Here is a 17,881-nt window from a genome sequence, read left to right as displayed (position 1 = left end):
AAAGTTGAAGTTACAGCACTTTCCATCACTGATTTCTGAAACATCTTAAATACAGAGCATCAAGGTTCTCTGGTCTCTTCCCAGAGTTCCTCAGTTTGACCAATAGAAGAAATAGAACATTTCTCTGTTTAGTGTAACAACCAAACTGAGAAAAACCGAGCAGCACCAGGAAAAAATGAGAAGGTCAAAGGAAAAACTATGAACTGCCAACCAACAATAGCGAACACAGACCAGGAGACAGGAAATTTAAACCATGATTTTAGGTGCAAATCACACTTTTTTGCATTTCACTGTGTAGCTCTTAGTTTACGATCTCACATTTCTTTGTATTTTTTTATTAACAGATTTAAACCTATAAAACCTATGCAAAATTTCTTTGCATCTCACATTGTAGCTCTCTGTCCAATCCAGGTCTTTGAAGTTTCAAATTTCTCTTCATTCATAGATTTTCAGGGTTTGTCAGAGCAAAAATCTGAAAAAGTTTCAGTTTTCAAATGACTGAGAAATTGGTTGAAATATGACTTCAAGGTTTGAGCAGGGTTTATTTAAAGGCTGACAGTGGAGGAGTCATGACAGGGAAATGTTCACAGGTGTAGGTCTCAGAGGAAACATTCAGAGCTCAGAACATAATCTCTGTAGTTACGGATGTAAAATACAGGACAGACTTGAAATGTAAAAAAATATGGTTTGGGTCTTGTTTTTGTGCACATCAGGTGAATAGGAGCTGTTACATGCCCTGTGTAGACAGGTGGGTTGATTAAAATATAAGCTCATCTGTTCTGTCAGATACGTGTGACATGGATGACTGAAAACCACGGATGAAACACTTACAGGAAAATAGAGGAAGAAGGAGGTCATTTAATACATTAAATAGAGAACAAGATTTTGGTTCAACTCCTCTGATTTGATATTGATTCTATATTTAAAGACATAACTGAGCTCAGCAGCGTGTGAATGAATGTGTGTTGACATGAACAGGTGTATGAATGTTGTGGTGACATGTGGATGATGTGTGTAGAAGGCTGACATGATGATGATCATATCTGATTGGATTATCAATGATTTTTATCTGCATGTTTTATTCTTTATTCAGGTTGAGGGGCTGCAGTTTGTCAAAGATCAGCTGTGCTTCTCTGGTCTCAGCTCTGAAGTCCAACCCCTCCCATCTGAGACACCTGGACCTGAGTGAAAACAGGGACCTGCAGGATTCAGGACTGAAGGATCTGTGTGGTTTTCTGCAGAGTCCAGACTGTGGACTGGAGACTCTGAGGTCAGACTCCATGTCTTAGTTGTGTGCTGAGATGAATATGATGTGAAAGTTGTCGCTCACATCTCTGATCAGCTCAGTCATTCAAACAGGTCTGATGTTGTGATGATTGACATCTTTCTCCCTCAGCTGGAGAAACAACCGACCAATCAGAGGTTTGTAGGCAGGATCCAGAACAGGGACGTCATCTTCCCAGATAACTAGTTAGCTACTAACTACATCTGATGTTCTGTCACATGAGAGACAGAGACAGAAAAATGTCCACAGAGAAGGTGACAGTGTGGATGAGGTGTTAGCAGCTGTACAGGTTGTTGTAAGTGGAGTTACAGAAATAAAAAATCCTTCACCCACAGATTTATTCCCCTAAATTACCTGCTCTTAGTAAACTCAGCTTCATGTGGACTGATCCTGACACTACGTCTTTAATGAAGCAGCAAGTTGAAGTTAAGAGTTGTTTCTAACCTGCGTCCTGTTGGGTTCAGGTGTTTGGAGTTTCCATTTTCTAAGACTTGTATGTGAAACCTCTGTTCTCTAACATTACATCACTTGTTCTTTGTTCAGGTTGAGTTGCTGCAGTTTTTCAGAGATCAGCTGTGCTTCACTGGGATCAGCTCTGAAGTCCAACCCCTCCCATCTGAGACACCTGGACCTGAGTCAGAACGATCTGCATGATTCAGGACTGAAGCATCTGTGTGGTTTTCTGCAGAGTCCAGACTGTGGACTGGAGACTCTGAGGTCAGACTCCATGTCTTAGTTGTGTGCTGAGATGAATATGATGTGAAAGTTGTGCTGACAGTAAAGTGCAGACATCAGACTTTAAAGATTTGTGAGAGGAATCTAAGCGGTAAAGGACTGAGATAGAAGTGAGTGAGGTAACTGTGCTTGATCTGGCAATTCCTGCGGTGAATAAAGCCTGATCCACTGATCCACACTGAGGATCTTCATGGTAACGTCTGTTTTCTTGTTCAGTATTATGATCCACTGACTGAGGCAGAGCAATGAGAAGGAACAGAAAAATCCTTCAGAGGAGAACTCGCTCTTCATCTCACTCTGAATTTCTCCTCTTAAGTCTTAGTCTCATGCGGACCATGTTTACTGTCGGCCATCTTGTCCTCTCCCAGCAGGAAATATCAAATTTTAACCTGCATCCGGTTCAGATGTTTGGAGTTTACTCTTTCTCAGACTTGTATGGAAACCTCTGTCTTCTAATATCACTTCATCTATTCTTTATTCAGATTGTTGTCCTGCAGTTTCTCAGAGAGCAGCTGTGCTTCTCTGGCCTCAGCTCTGAAGTCCAACCCCTCCCATCTGAGACACCTGGACCTGAGCGACAACACACTGCAGGATTCAGGACTGAAGGATCTGTGTGGTTTTCTGCAGAGTCCAGACTGTGGACTGGAGACTCTGAGGTCAGTTTACTGTCTGTTGTTGATAGATCTTATATCTTTAATCCACAACTGAAACTAATTTATCTTCATACATAACTTGAATCTTTAAAACAGTGATAAATAAATAAAATGACATTTGAAATTGTCATTGTTTCATATTATTTTCATGTCTTATCAGCTGACCAAGAATTATTCCTTCAGCTTCTGTTCATTTCAGTCGGTTGTCATGAATAATGTCAGTTCGCTTCAGTGAAACCTTCAGAACTCACTCACTCATCTTTCTCTCAGTCAGACGACTGTTTTCTAAATGAACTGTAGAAAATGTCCAGTGATAGTTGTTCAAAGTCCGTGACTTTTTATCACAGCAATATACAGAAGATCCTCAGAGCTAATATTTGGTATAAATAAATGAAAACACACCTGCTGAAGAAAAGAAATCATTAGATAGAATTGCCATCAAAGCTCAGAGACAGGGAGATGAATCAGATGTCCAGGTTCAGCACACTGTTGGTTTTATTAGGTTTCAGTCCAGTAACTGCAAATTGTATGTATTTGATATTTCTGCTGATCATTTTTCCATCCAGTATTTCACTCAATCCATCTGTAATTTGGGATTTAAATGAATCTTGTTCAGTTTAATTTGTGTTTAGTTTTGGATTTCCTGAGCTGATCTGCAGGATAGAGACCAGGACCAAGTAAGACACTTGTTACTGGATCAGGACTGGATATTTAAGCTTTAAAGGTTGTGTAATAAATTAAATACAGAACAGAACATCTACTCATCTAAATTTACAGACATGACTGAGCTCAGCAGCATGTAATGAATGTGTTGACATGAACAGGTGTGTGAATGTTGTGGTGACATGTGGATGATGTGTGTAGAAGGCTGACATGATGATGATCCACAGCAACAGAAGGACAAAGTCTCTCTGCTCATGAGATTGAGGTCTTTTATTCTTTATTCAGGTTGAGGGGCTGCAATTTGTCAGAGATCAGCTGTGCTTCTCTGGCCTCAGCTCTGAAGTCCAACCCCTCCCATCTGAGAGAGCTGAAGCTGAGCTTCAACAAGCTGCAGGATTCAGGACTGAAGCATCTGTGTGGTTTTCTGCAGAGTCCAGACTGTGGACTGGAGACTCTGAGGTCAGACTCCATTTTTTTAGTTGTGTGCTGAGAAGATGTGAAAGTTGACTTTTAGTATCTGACTGTTTTTAAGCTGCATCCTGTTGGTTCAGGTGTTTGGAGTTTCCATTTTCCAAACTTGTACATTCTCAACCTTCTTCAGCTCTGAACAGATGATGAAACACTCAACGCTTTCAAGCAGGAACTTTGTCTCCTACACTCACATCTTTTATTCTTTATTCAGTTTGAGTTGCTGCAGTTTGTCAGAGATCAGCTGTGCTTCTCTGGCCTCAGCTCTGAAGTCCAACCCCTCCCATCTGAGACACCTGGACCTGTGGGGAAACAACCTGCAGGATTCAGACCTGAAGGATCTGAATGATCTTGTGCAGAGTCCAGACTTTGCTCTGCAGACTCTGAGGTCAGTAGAGGGTTGGAGTCAGTCTATGCTGCTTTCAGCTGTATTGTACTAAACACAGTCAGTATCAAAGCAAAGATCCAGTGTTTCCTGTAAACCTCCAACCTTCTCAGTGAAGCTGTGAGAGGAGAACGTGGACAGGCTTCAGGATTGGACAGAAAGACAGAGACACAGTGGACAGTCAGCTAATCAGAGCAGCCAAAGCTCATTGTGATCGTATGTTTGAGTTGATGTGAAGACGACTGTTGTTGTTGTTGTTGTTGTTGTGTTCATGTCAACAGGAAATAAAGCTGGATCACAGCTGACAGCCTTCTCTGTCTCCTTCTCTCAATAGATGGAAGTCGTGGTCTTTCTGAAGGAAAGAATGAAGAGGACTGTGTGTGTGTGTGTGTGTGTGTGTGTGTGTGTGAGTGAGTGTGAGTGTGAGTGAGTGTGAGGGTGACGGTGAGTGTGTGTGAGGGTGAGGGTGAGGGTGAGGGCGTGGGTGTGTGTGTGAGACCAGCTCCACTGTCAGACACGGTGCCAAGTCCATCATCCCTGTGTGATCTGACAGAGGATCATCAGTGTATCTGGACTGCTCTGCTGCTGCTCCACCTTCCTCCACTTCCTCCACCCTCCACCTTCCTCCACCTCTTCCACCTCCTCCACCCTCCTCCACCTCCTCCACCTCTTCCACCTCCTCCACCTGGGCTTTATTGTATCTTTTTTCTACATTCAGATATGAACTATAATTCTGTGTATAACAACATAACTGTAGATTTGAAGTTCATTATCCATTATCAAAATCTGGATCAGTAGCTCTTCATCATGCAATCATCACAATCATCACTGTTTTATGATTAATCCTGATAATGAGCAGGTTTTATTAATGGACCTCCTGCAGTGTTAACATGTAGTTACCTCTCACTACATTAATGCAGTTTGTGATATATTGTGTTTAAGTTTCCATGTATTATTTTCCACTGGTCTGTGTTTCAGTGTATATAACCACACACAGATGTTAGAGGATTTATATTACAATCTTATTCTGCTTCATGCGTTAAAAACAAAAAGAAACAGAGTGAAACATATTTACACAGTGAAATCAGTTCTCTGCCTCCCACTGCAGCTCAGCACCAGCTTCAGCCCACAGATGGTGCTGTAGTATAACATATCAGACTGGGAGTCAGGAAGCAGGACATCCCAGTGACAAATGGTTGGCTCCCTGTGTGCCAGTAAACTGCTCTCTGAGCCTGTGAACAGAAACATCTGAATTTCTGAGTCTTTTCTAAGAAACGTCTCATTGTTTCTACGTCTCATTTATTTTTCTGCTTCAGTGCAGCCACAGAGCATCCAAACACCTAAAAACACGAGTGATTAAAGCCTAAAATGAAAAGACGAGCAGCTCCTCTGAATATGCAAAAAAAAAAAAACTTAAAAAACTTTCAGCAGCATCTTATATAACCAGCATTTATACTCCTCACCACTGAAACTCAGGGGACATGAAAAACAGTTGAAGACTTCTAGTTTGTTCTGCTGGTGATAGTTTGAGTTTAGACGGCAGGTTGAAGATTTACAGCCAGACTGACAGGTGGCCAGGTTTACAGGGCCCACACACACACACACACACACACACTGGATAGACACAGAATGGTATGTACATGTGTGCATATGCATGTCTTCACAAACACACTAAACTAAACTAAACATGCACAGTTTGCTGATAAAGATCATGTGTCACATGCCAGACTTAACCATGCATTAACCCCTTTAACACACACACACACTCCGAGGGATGCCTCTTAAAATCAGATTAACGTGTGAATAGTTTTTTAAATTGAGTAAAAACAAAGTTAAGTTTGGTATGATGATTATTTTTCAACAGGAAACTGTGACAGTCTTTCACAGAAACTGTGTACAAATGATGCAATTTTTATTTTTACATTAAATCCTTATTAATTAAAAATAAGTTTTGGTGTTTTAGTTTTATTACCAACATCGTGACAATAACTCAGAGGAAACACAAGGGGGAGACTCTGCTACACCTGGACTCACTGGACACTGAAGCATGCTGGGAAACAGGAGAAGCTGTTTGGAGGTAATCAGAAGAGAGTTGACATTTTTAGGCCTGTGATGTTTTTGTAGAGTTCATGTTGTACTTCACTGAGTTTTTTCATTTTCACATGTCATGATCCCAGCTCGCTTCTCTTATGACTTCAGGATAATAACTTCATCATAACTTCAACAAGTCATTTTTATTTTGTCCCTTTTTTCTTTACATCATTTTTGATCTCAGGCTGTAAATTGTCCTTGTATGGATCGATCACTGCAGGTAGTCAGAAACGCGTTTCACTGTCATCACGGGTTTGTGAAGATGTTTATTCTGTTTTGGAAACGATCAGGATCATTGACACACAGTATGTGAGCACCAAAACATGACAGACACACACACACATGTGATAATGCATCATGTGAACGTGACAGCATGCTCTAACAGCTTCCACTCTCCAGCTCTCTGTCTTTCCTTGTAGATGTTGAACCTGCTGCAGGGACTGGACTCAGACACCGGAGCATCACCGAGGTCCAGCTCTGGATCTGGGTGATGAGCTCTGACTCACAGCCGGTGCCGGATGGAGCTGAGGTCTGGACTCGGTGCAGACCAGGCCAGTGCATCCAAACCAAACAGGGATTTGTTTCTGCGAGGACCCGGAAAACTGCTGACACAGTACAGGACACAGGACACAGCGCACAGTACAGAACACAGGACACAGGACACAGTGCACAGGACACAGGACACAGGACACAGTGCACAGGACACAGGACAGCTGTGCTGAAGATTTCTCCTCAAACCAGGAAAATCAGGCCCAGATCAAACTAAAGTGTGTTTTACAGTGAGTTAAAGGTCAGTACATGTCAGCTGTGTGTGTGTGTGTGTGTTCTATAATAAAAGAAGACAATGGTATGTTTAAATTGTTTACCCAGTATGTCCTGTACTATCTCGTCTTGTGTGTGTCTGTGTTTGCGTGTGTTTCACAGTTTGAGTGCGCGTGCATGAGCAAATGTGGGGTGTTTTTTGCATGCGTGTGGGCGCGTGACCGAGACAAACGGGACTTGGGAAGTAACCTCGCGATAACCCCCCCCTGTTCCCAACTCTCTCTCTCTCTCTCTCTCTCTCTCTCTCTCTCTCTCTCTCTCTCTCTCTCTCTCTCTCTCTCTCTCTCTCCGCGTCCAGGGGGCGATCAAGCGGCGGGGATGATGGGAGTCCGTCCGGTCAGTCCTACCAGCCCACCGACCTACCGACGCACTGAGGCGCAGCGGAACGCTCCGGTCTGACGGGGAAACTTCCTACTTTTCCGCCTTCACTTATTTTCTCACAAAGGAAGAAAAAACAAAATAAAAGCAACAGCTGGAGCCGCGCGAGGACTTTTAATTTGGAGACGCGTGTTCTTTATCACAGTTAATTATCACACCTGAAAAGGATGAGAAGAAATTAAAAAGCCGTGTTCCCGAGGCGGAGGAGTGTTTTTGTTTTCCGGGATTTAAAGGAGCGTTAAAGAAAGCTGAAGCCGCCGTCGGAGGATTAAAGCGGCTGAAGTTGGGAAGATGCCGGAGGAAGAGGAGCAGACGGAGTGAAGCAGCCCGGTGCGCACTTTGCCCCTCACCGGCCGGACTGAAGCGCCACAGTCTGCAGACACTTCTGCGCTCCTGCCTGACTTCATTTATCTCATCATCATCATCATCCTCTCTCTCTCTGCTTGGATGTTAAAGAGCAGACTTGCTCCTCTTCTTTAACCATCACTGAGAGATTTTGGTCCGGACACTTTTTCCTGCGCGGAGTTTTGCGCTCATGGATCGGCCGCTGTGCGCCTCCTCTCCGGGCGGGATGTGGCAGCTGTGAGCGGTGATGGTGTGACAGAGAGCGAGACACGAACCCGCAGCTTTTCACGCAGGAGTTTCACATGTGAGTACGCGCTCCTTCTTTTTTATTGTTGTTTAAAGGCTGGGAATAATCCTGCTGCTAAGGGCTGAACTCTGACCTTTCAGAGCCCGATGATCCTGTCGAGGTAAAAACACCTGCGCCAATGAGCCAAAATCCATTTTTTTTTTTATTTCCTTATAATAAAACTTTGATCAGTTTGACACCGGATACAAACGTGTGTTTAGTGAAAAAATGATTTAAAAAAACGTTAAAACTATTCTTTACACAACCAAAATCAACTAAACCAGCAGCTTATATGTCATTTACCTTAAAACAGTCTGCTGTCACGTGACTTACGGCCCATTTTCATGAACAGTTTTCACAGATTGTGATTTCGGGTGACGCAGACTCAGGTTTGCCCCCGAAACGCGCGCTTCACAGCGGATCTCAGACCGGTTTACCTTCCTCTCCGTCCCTGTTTTCAGCCGCTTTCGCCCTCCAGAGACTCCGTGTCCTCTGTTCCTATGCAACCCCGCTCCTTATCATACGTGCTGAGCCGAGCCGAGCCGAGCCACCACTTTCCATTAATTAACCGGGTGTGTTTATGTAAGAGCAGGTACATTTGGGGACGTGGTTGCTGCTGCTTGTCATATTTCGGCCTGTTTACTTCTCCTATAATATTTCAGTAATGTTTCTGCTGGGAGCTGAGGTGCGTCAGCGGCTCTCACCTCAAACCTTTTAGTAATTTTGTGTGTGTGTGTGTGTGTGTTTCACTAATTCTCTGGCAGTGCTGTAATATTCCTTCAGCTGCTCATAACATATCTAACGTATCAGTGGCGGTGGATTTAGTGGAGATTTATAGAACTTAAAGGTATTTTCAGCCTTTATTTATCTAATGTTTGTGTGTGTTTCCTCTAATATTCATCATTTTGGTAGTTTTCACTTTCAGACTTTTTATTATAGGAAGCAGTTTCATGTCTTGTGATATCACTGTAATATGATGCATGATTAATTTATTTTTATCTCCTATAAAACCTCCATAATTTTCCTGTGGTGTTCTTATAATATTGATGTGTCAGTGGACGTGTGTGTTTGTCAGTAAACAGTGAGTTTATGGAGGGAAACTGAACAGAGAGTGTGATATATTTAGTTTTTGCCTTGATGAACTGGCTGATTTGCTGTACGTATATTTTTAAACCAACCACAGAACATGAGGCTGAGGTTTTTCTAAACATGTGCAGCCACTGTTCATTTGGAATTTTGGGAATCTCCGTTGATTTATTCAGACTTTGAGTTTGATCTCATCAAACCTCTGTGTGAGGATGCTGAACCTGCAGCTGTGTTCGCTGGACTTACCTGATGACCTTTGACCTTCCCCTTTCTGGATGAGTCCCTCCCAGTCATGTTGCACCGACACGTGACCTGACCGCAGGTTCGGTCCCGGTGCAGAGTGCAGCCGGATCAGGTTTGCGTCAGTTAGAACCAGATCAGAAACCAAACGACCTTCATGAGATAAAACCCTGTAAAATAATAAACCTCATACTGATGGAAAATAGAAACAGGACCAGAATCGATTGTTTCACTGAGCCTGCCAACATTTCCGTCCCTCTCCCGTCACCTCTGTGTGTTTCCTCTCGGAGCAGAGACGTTTCATGGTCTGTGAATAAAACGACAGACGACGTGAGAGTCGTTGCTTTAACCTCCAGTGATGACAAATCCAGAAAATGGCAGTAGCTGCATCTCAGCCTCAGATTAGTTGTGTCCCCTCCACCCTCTCCACCCCCTCCACCCCCTCCACCCCCCCCTCCCCCCCTCCACCCTCTCCACCTCAGTGAAGTGTCCTTCAGCAAGCCCCCTGATGACAGTCCTGCAGCTTATGTCATGACCTTTGACCCTTCCTCTGGTGGGAGTATCAACAAGAATTTCTCAGTTAGGAATGCAGTAATCATGTTTTTCGGTTTGTTTGTTTGTTTGTTTGAACCTGCCGGGCTCACCTGCAAAGCTCTGCGGGGCAGGTAGGCAGGCAGGAAGAAAGTGGGTCTGTCACATGTGAGATGGGTGAGCAGGTCGATGGAAGATAGTGGGGGAGGACAGTGAGGACGTATTCGGTTGGACAGTTTTCAGTGATGCAGAAGACGTGGTTTGAGTCTGAAGTTTGTTTAAAATTCATGGCAAGAAAAACATTTTTGATCCTGTGTTGTTTTTTTTGTTTTTTTTTTATTGGCCAAAATGAAGAGTGAGGCGCACACACACACACACACACACACACACACACACACACACACACACACACACACACACACACACACACACACACACACACACCGGCTCGGTCACAGCATTTGACCCCTGAGGCCCGTGGCATCGACCCCCCTCAGAGGAGGTGAAGGAACGTTAGTGGACATGTGTCCATGCGTGTTGACTGCGTGTGGACTCACACAGAAAACAGTGGCAGCAGGTGAACTGTGGCTCTGAGGTTCTGGTTTGGGTCCCGTCCCATGGAACACACGTCTAACAGACAGACTTCATGGTTCTTCCGTCTCCTGCACGTCGTTAATGGATCAGAGATATTTCATATGTTGCTAAGCTGAAACGTTCAGAGTCACCGGCCAGACTTTCTCCACACGCTGATGAAGTTTTCTTTTTTTTTTTGGGGACAAATTCTCAGACTAAATTTAACATCTGACCTATTTGAATTATTATTATCTGGATTTAGTTACTGTTTATAAGTTTATACAAATATAGATATTTATTACTACGACATCTGCTGGCAACCAGTCCCTTCTTTTTGTTCCCTTGTTTGTTTGTTTGTTTCCTGTTCAGTGATTTAAAACTTGCTCTGTAGAATTTGCTGAATTTTGTGGAAATTAGTGTGAAGGACAGAAACCTATAAAGTCTTATTGTTCAGTATTTAGCTTCATTTCACATCGCTGGTTGGAGGTCTCAGCTTGCTGTAGTGATGTAAAGGTGTAGTCAGGGTGTGGCCGGTGCACTTTGACATCATTGGTGGGTGTGGTCACAGGTGCAGCACCTTTGAATAAACTTTTACTCAGAGGAGTTGAAATAAAAAGCAGAGGAACTTTGATTTTCAGTGTTTCAAACTGGGCTCAAACAGCCTGTAGCTGCTGCTCGACACCGCTCTGCTGCCGCCCGACAACAGGTGTCCCAGCACTGCACTGCCTGCCTCGCATGCATTACATTAGTGTGTGTGTGTGTGTGTGTGTGTGTGTGTGTGTGCGTGCGTGCGTGAGTCCATGGGTGTCCGAACCCGCATTTGGTGTGTTTGTGTGTCTGTTTCGTGTGTAGGTGATAATGTATGTGTGCCAGGGTACATCTCAGAGAGTGTGTGTGTGTGTGTGTGTGTGTGTGTGTGTGTGTGTGTGTCTGTGTGTGTCTGTGTGTGTCTGTGTGTGTCTGTGTGTGTCTGTGTGTGTCTGTGTGTGTCTGTGTGTGTGGGTGCGCAGCTGAAAAGCCCCACATGCTGTTGTGTTGTTTGTTCAGTGTTGGAGCAGCAGGCCTGACCTTTCCTGTGCCGGGCGCTGAGACAACACGAGCTGCTGTTTGACGGACGCGGCAGCGCTGTGGCTCTGTGCTCTGACATCAGTCCTGCTGGAACCAGCTTCCTGCTTATTATCTGCAACCTTTGTGCAGTGAAGGCGCCGTATGAAACCTGAGAGCAGCTCTATAGCTTTTATCATGGAGCTCAAAATCACAATCCACCTCTCAGCGTTTGCTTTGCATTCATTTCTTTTTTTGTGTGTCTGCTGTGTGTTTTCATGGCCATTAACTCCCATGAAAAACACAAAAGTTCATTTCACATCCTGTCGAATGTGAAAGGCCTGTTTCTCCGAAGATCACAAAGAATTAAATCTGATGCAACCAGAGCGTCGATGGCTCTGAAGTTTTCTAGGAACCGAGAAACATCATCGCGTGTGAAAGTTCCTCATCGTCACAGTTCTGAACATGTGACGGAGGAGGAAACACGAATGCACCACCTGAACAGGTGACCCCAGCAGGTGACCCCAACAGTTGCCCAACCTCAACCTAACACCCCAGACTTTGTCCCGACCTTCGGCTTTACATTTGGTTTGCAGTAATTGAATTCGGTTTAGGTCAGGTTGAGAGCTTGGTCATAGTCTTTATTTCTTTTGATGTGATAATCGGAGCTTGTCTGGTTCAAATGTGACGACCATGAAGGATTTTCCTGAGAGATCAGTTAGTTTTGTTTTGTGTTGGACAGAAGAGTCGACGCTAAAAGTCCCTGAGCTTCGGTTCTTGGTTGTCGCAGCATATTTGCTCATCCTCGTGGCAAAGTGGAAAAAAAAAAAAAGAAATGAATTTGACGGGAGCAGCTGCAGCAGCACGTAGACCATGAATACCAGGGAGGACCAGCTGTGGAGCGGCCCGGCCAGGTCCGGTTTCACCTGGCTCGGCCCGGGTTCACCTGGCTCGGCCCGGGTTCACCTGGTTTGGCCCGGCTCAGATCACCTGGCCTGGAGCCTCAGAGCGAAGGCGGTGACTCAGCGGCGTCACACAGCAGGTCCGTGTGGGAGCTGAGAGGACGGACAGATCTGCTGCTCCTCCTGCTTTAATCTCAGTGATCCTCTCTCCCAGAGAGCACAGAGCCGAGCGCGCTGACAGTTTAATTATCTGTTATTGCTCTGTTAAAGCTTCTCGCAGAAATACTCTTAAAAGTGACGTTTTCTTTCCTTCCTTCGACAGTTTTACCGTCCAGAGCCGGAGAGACGTTAGCGTCAGCAGAGCTTGTTTTTTTCTCTCACATTCAAACTCGTCCTGCTCATTTTGAATAAAGTATAAAGTTATTTTTAAGGCTGAATTAGAAACTGTCATGGTTTGAATTCGAACATGAAATCTAAAATAAAACTTCAGGCTCATTGATCCTACTCATAACCTTTATTTTTGTGGCTGTTCTGCTTCAGTTTGCTGCTGTCAGACAGTCGTACGTCTCGTCTCCTCCATGACAACCGAGCAAACACCGTCCACTGAGGAAGACAATGAGATGGGAGTGAAAGCTCAGGAGTGTGTGTGATTGCATGAGTGTGAGTGTGAGTGTGAGTGTGAGTGTGAGTGTGAGTGTGTGTGTGTGTGTGTGTGTGTGTGTGTGTGTGTGTGTGTGGTCTCTTTATAGCCCGGCCTCGGAGCAGCCTGTTGTTGTTGTTGTTGTTTTTGTTGACAGAGTTCTGAGCAGCTTGTCGACCTTTTGTAACAAAACAGAAAATCAGAGAAACAGCCGGATTGTGTCATTAGTCCTTTAACTGAAGCACAAACTCTGTTAAACAACATTTGTGTTTGTGAAAGTTCAGGAAATCTCCGAGTTACTGTAGAAACATTAAAGCTTGTTACGATACAAACTGTAAAAGCTGCAGTTTTTGTGTAGTACTGTGAATTAGTTGTTTGGGATTTTGTTACAAATAAAAACCATCTGCAGCTTCTTCTTTCCTGGAAAAAAAATGAAACATGATTTTCTTGTGAGACCAACCTGACTCTGAACACGGACGATTTTTATAAACAATAACTGTTTGACAGCAAAGCGTCCTCGTGTAAGGAGACTGGAAATGCTTTGTGAGACTTTCCTCACAGGACTCAGACTGGGATATTTTTCAGTAGCGGCTCTAAAGGCAGCTGCACCGGTGAGTCATATAAAGTAAAATACCAAAGAGCAGCATGTGTCAGCTTTAATAGAGCTCTGACAGTCAACATTTTCCTTAAGTGAGTGTTCAAGGCAACATAAGGCAGCTTACAGAGGAACAAAGAGGCCGAGTAGCTGCTGCCTGAACTGTGCGAGCTGCAGTCACAAAGAAGGAAAATCCAAAACGATGCAACATGACAAAGAGAAAACTCGAAAAAATCTGTTGACGTTTGGCAAATAAGAGAAGAAGAGAAGCCAGAGGAAGCACTTTAGCAACGGTGAGTGAAAGACGGGATGTTTGACTAACTTTTGATGAATTTCCTGATGTTTTGATCAAACATCAGCGAGCGCGGTTCCCTTAGGTTAAAAAAAAAAAGCTTCGTTATCTTTAGCACATCACGTCTAAAACTGCTGTCGTTGGCTGGAAAAAGTTTTTTCATCCACGACTTTTCTTCGTACTTCAGATGAAAAGTTTAGACAACGAAGTCAGAGGTCAGAGGTCACAGCGCGATGACATCAGGTGTTGTGGATTTTTTGGCGCCACGCAGGAAGCAGCCGCGCTCTGAGTTATCTCCACCCACTTCATGAGTCTGTGGGCGTAAATCAAACGCACCTTGAGTCATTCACATGCCTCCACATCTGTGTTTAGCGACAAGACAATTGTGTGTGTGCGTGCGTGCGTGCGCGTGCTTTGGTCTTTGCATGTGTATTAGTGTGTGAAGGAGAAGGTGATGACAGAATATCCCTCCATCTTTTCATTAGCAGTTGTGTATCTGTGTGTGTGCGCGCGTGTGTGTGTGTGATGGTGTAGTGATGCTTTATTGCTTCAGAGGTGCAGGGCAGAGTTATCAATCACACTCTGTGGATGTGTCTGCTTCTCAATCATCACAAAATCATTGAAATGTAGAACACACACACACACACACAGACACACACGCTGTGATTTCACCTGTTCAGCAGGATCACCACCCTGTGCTTTGGGACCTGTAACCATAGCAACAGCAGAACCAGTGTCACCATCAACAACAACAGACCCAGTAGAGTCTTTCTTTACTCTTTAAAGAAATTTGGGATCAGAGCGGTGGTGATGGTGGCGGCCAGGAAGTGTAGCAGGCCTGATGTGGACAGAGTTAGCTGCTTACACACACAACAACAGAACAGCCATGTTTACGATTTGTCCAATCAGTGATTCCGGCGGAGCAGCCCTGTCTCTCGACATCAGGTCCATCAGGTCCACAGCTGACGCGTGTCTCCTGGAAATGATGGTTACATGTTTTATAGGAAACAGAATGAGGACGTTCAGATGTTTCCAGTTCAACATCCACCTGCAGTGACTCCACCTTTATTAAACTGGTTTCTGATTCTGTTCAGACTCTGGTTCAGGACAGCCCCCCCCCCCCCACACACACACACACACACACACACACACACAAACAGTGTGTGTCTGTTTAATGGCAGCAGGTTGACCTCCGGCTGTGGGGTCAGCTGACCTTGGAGACGGCTCGTCCGCTTTGAGGTCTCATGATTTATCAGAGACACATGGAGCCGCTCGACCTCCCGTTAACACTCCTGCTCCTCCTCCACCTGTTCGACCTCCCACACCTGCTCCCTCTGCTGCCTCCTGTCCCCGCCTCCTTCCTCGGAGCAAGAGAACAAAACTCATAGTTTGCGTCAGTAACAACCGTTAATCGAAATGAATTACCCTCATTTCCATAAATGCATAATATATAATTATGCTTGTGTAGTGTATTTAGATTTATAAACATATAAAACTATAAATATGTTCATCAGATTTTGGATGAATGTGAACTCAGTAAAGTTTGGGAGACGGTGAGGCTGGAGAGCACGGGGCTGATGGGAAACGTAGTCCTAACGCTGAGGATGCTGGGACGGTGCTGCGTGGAGGCGGTCGGCGGCGTCCGTGCTCAGTCGCTCCTCGGCAGCTGAAACATTAAATGTGACTCAGATCTGCTGCTGATTAGAAATGAACCTTGTTGCAGTAAATCACAGCCGCTCGCTCCTCTCAGCAGCACGCCGACATTTTAAAACACTTTGCAGCTCGTGATTTATTTTGACAGAGGGCGGCCATGTCAAACACCTCCATCCCTCGCTCTCTCTTCTTTCTCTAGCCTTCCTCCCCTCGCCTTTCTTTTCTCATCTCTTTCTTTATTTTCATATCCTTCACTCTCCCTGTCGTGCTCTCGTTTCTCCTCCTCCTCCTCACTCTGTCACTTCAACCTCTATTAATCACACGTTCCTTAAAGAAACCTCACGTTTACTTTAATTCCTCTCACTTTGTTATCACATCCACTCATTCATTCATTCATTCATTCATTCTGCACAGAGCGGCCATGAACACTGATCTGGAGCTGTGGTATTTTTAATCAATAATTCGTCTTCATTTAAACGATTTGACTGATAAGAACTAATAAAATAACTTAATTCCACTTTGCAATGGAAAGACTGAAACACGGGTGAACGGATGATTCTTTTGTTCTCCGTCTCTCTGCTTCCTGTGTGTCTTTGTTTGTCCATCAGTTGGACAAACCGGTGGACAAAAATAGAAGTTACATGTAAAACTCGATGGTAAAAGCTGATGTGAAACGACTGTCTGCGTCCTTCTCTGTCTTCTCTCATCTGTCTCCTCATTTTGACTTTTTCTGTCTGAGTGTCTTTACTGTAGATATCAATACATTCATGTTGTCTGATAATGTGCAGGAGACACAGGAAGAGAAGAGCAATAACAATAAACCTGCTGGTGACAGTAACAGGCCATAGCAAAGAATCAGATGATTGGTCTGAGCGTCTCAGATGGATTATTTTAAGGTATTGGAGTGGAGCAGGTGGATCGGTTTGCCAGTAATTCGTACTTTGGCATTTTGAAGCTCCGTTTTTTTTTTCCGGCTCTGCGTCCCACGAGGACGGCCGGTGTCTCTGCTGGCTCCTGTACAGACTTGGAGACGACCAGCAGGCGCCGGCCAAGCGCTGGTCCGGTTTTGGCCGTGGTTGATCCATTCTTTTCTGGCGGCCACTTTGGCGGCTCCCCAGCCGTCATTTGGAGTCCTGAAGAGGACGTCCAGGTGATGTCACTCACCCCTCTGGCAGCCGTGATGGAGGTCCCTGCAAACAGCTGTTTTTGTTTCAGGAGAAATCGTTCCAGCTCAGGGTCGTGATGGGGCTGGAGCATATCCCAGGATGCACTGGTCAGGGAAACACCCAGGACAGGTTCCTGTCTGTGGTTTTTTCTTTCGTAGATGGACGTTTCATGTCTGTTCTCTCTGTGTTTGAGTTTCCAAAGAAGAAAAACCTGGACGCTGCATTAAAGTCTGTTTGTTTGGTTTCTCAGACGCTGCAGGTTTGAATCGGTCGAGCATCAAATCAGTTGTAGACCTGAACTTTCATTTTACACGACTCAGAAAAGCCACAATCGACCTTTATTTACTTTTACTTTCTGTTGATTGTGACTGTCCTCTGTTAGGAACAAAGGTGGAGGTGATGTGTAGAAGCTGGAGAGGACAGATGAGTCAGTCATGTGATTCTGACACATGAGCTCTGCTGTTTGCATCCTGTGTCCTGCAGAAAGTCAACATGGCTTTGATAAAATAGCCCTTAGAAAAAATCAGGATCTCACACAGTTTCAGAAGAAACCGAGTGATGAGACCAGATCTGGTGACACGGGATCAGAAAACCCTCTGTGGGCTTCCTGCTCCGCTCCTCGGGGTGTCCTGAGCCGCCGCTGCCTGCGATGATGTGACAGATGACCTGTGACCGTGATGACTGACGAGCAGACACATGGACGAGATGCATCAAACCACTTCCTGCCGTTGTGGAGTCTGTGGTCTGAGAATCAGGTTAAAAATAAAAACTTCAAAACAAAATGATTAACAGCAGCATGCTAACAGGAGGAGACGGCTGTGTGTGTGTGTGTGTGGTCACGGGGTCGTCCCGGGGTTGGTGGAGGGGTCGCCGGGGTTAAGCTAGCTTGTTGTCCCTCAGGACCAGAATAAGCTGCTGAGGGTTGATGGCGAGAACGTTAGCGTGTACAGGCGGAGCTGCTGAGCCGACCGCGTCACGGCGAACCAGCTTTTATTTCACGTTTAAAAAGCTGCTTCATCTCTCCATCATGAACCCGTCTGATGTGAGA

At 44.8% G+C, this 17,881-nt stretch overlaps 1 protein-coding gene and 1 long non-coding RNA gene across 2 annotated transcripts in view; both read left to right on the top strand.

Annotated features, from left to right (window-relative positions):
• Positions 1-17,881, top strand: part of LOC121200363 (protein NLRC3-like) — a 567,821-nt gene that overhangs the window by 61,685 nt on the left and 488,255 nt on the right. The gene's annotated exons all lie outside the window — the stretch shown is intronic.
• On the top strand, positions 4,155-5,651 carry LOC121200468. Its single transcript, XR_005896538.1, has 2 exons — positions 4,155-4,192; positions 4,524-5,651. It is a non-coding gene; the product is annotated as an uncharacterized LOC121200468 (long non-coding RNA).

The sequence above is a fragment of the Toxotes jaculatrix genome, chromosome 20 (genome assembly GCF_017976425.1).
Source record: "Toxotes jaculatrix isolate fToxJac2 chromosome 20, fToxJac2.pri, whole genome shotgun sequence".
Lineage (NCBI taxonomy): Eukaryota > Metazoa > Chordata > Actinopteri > Toxotidae > Toxotes > Toxotes jaculatrix.
The sequence above is the reverse complement of the archived record's forward strand: the minus strand, read 5'-3'. Positions and strand labels throughout refer to the sequence as shown.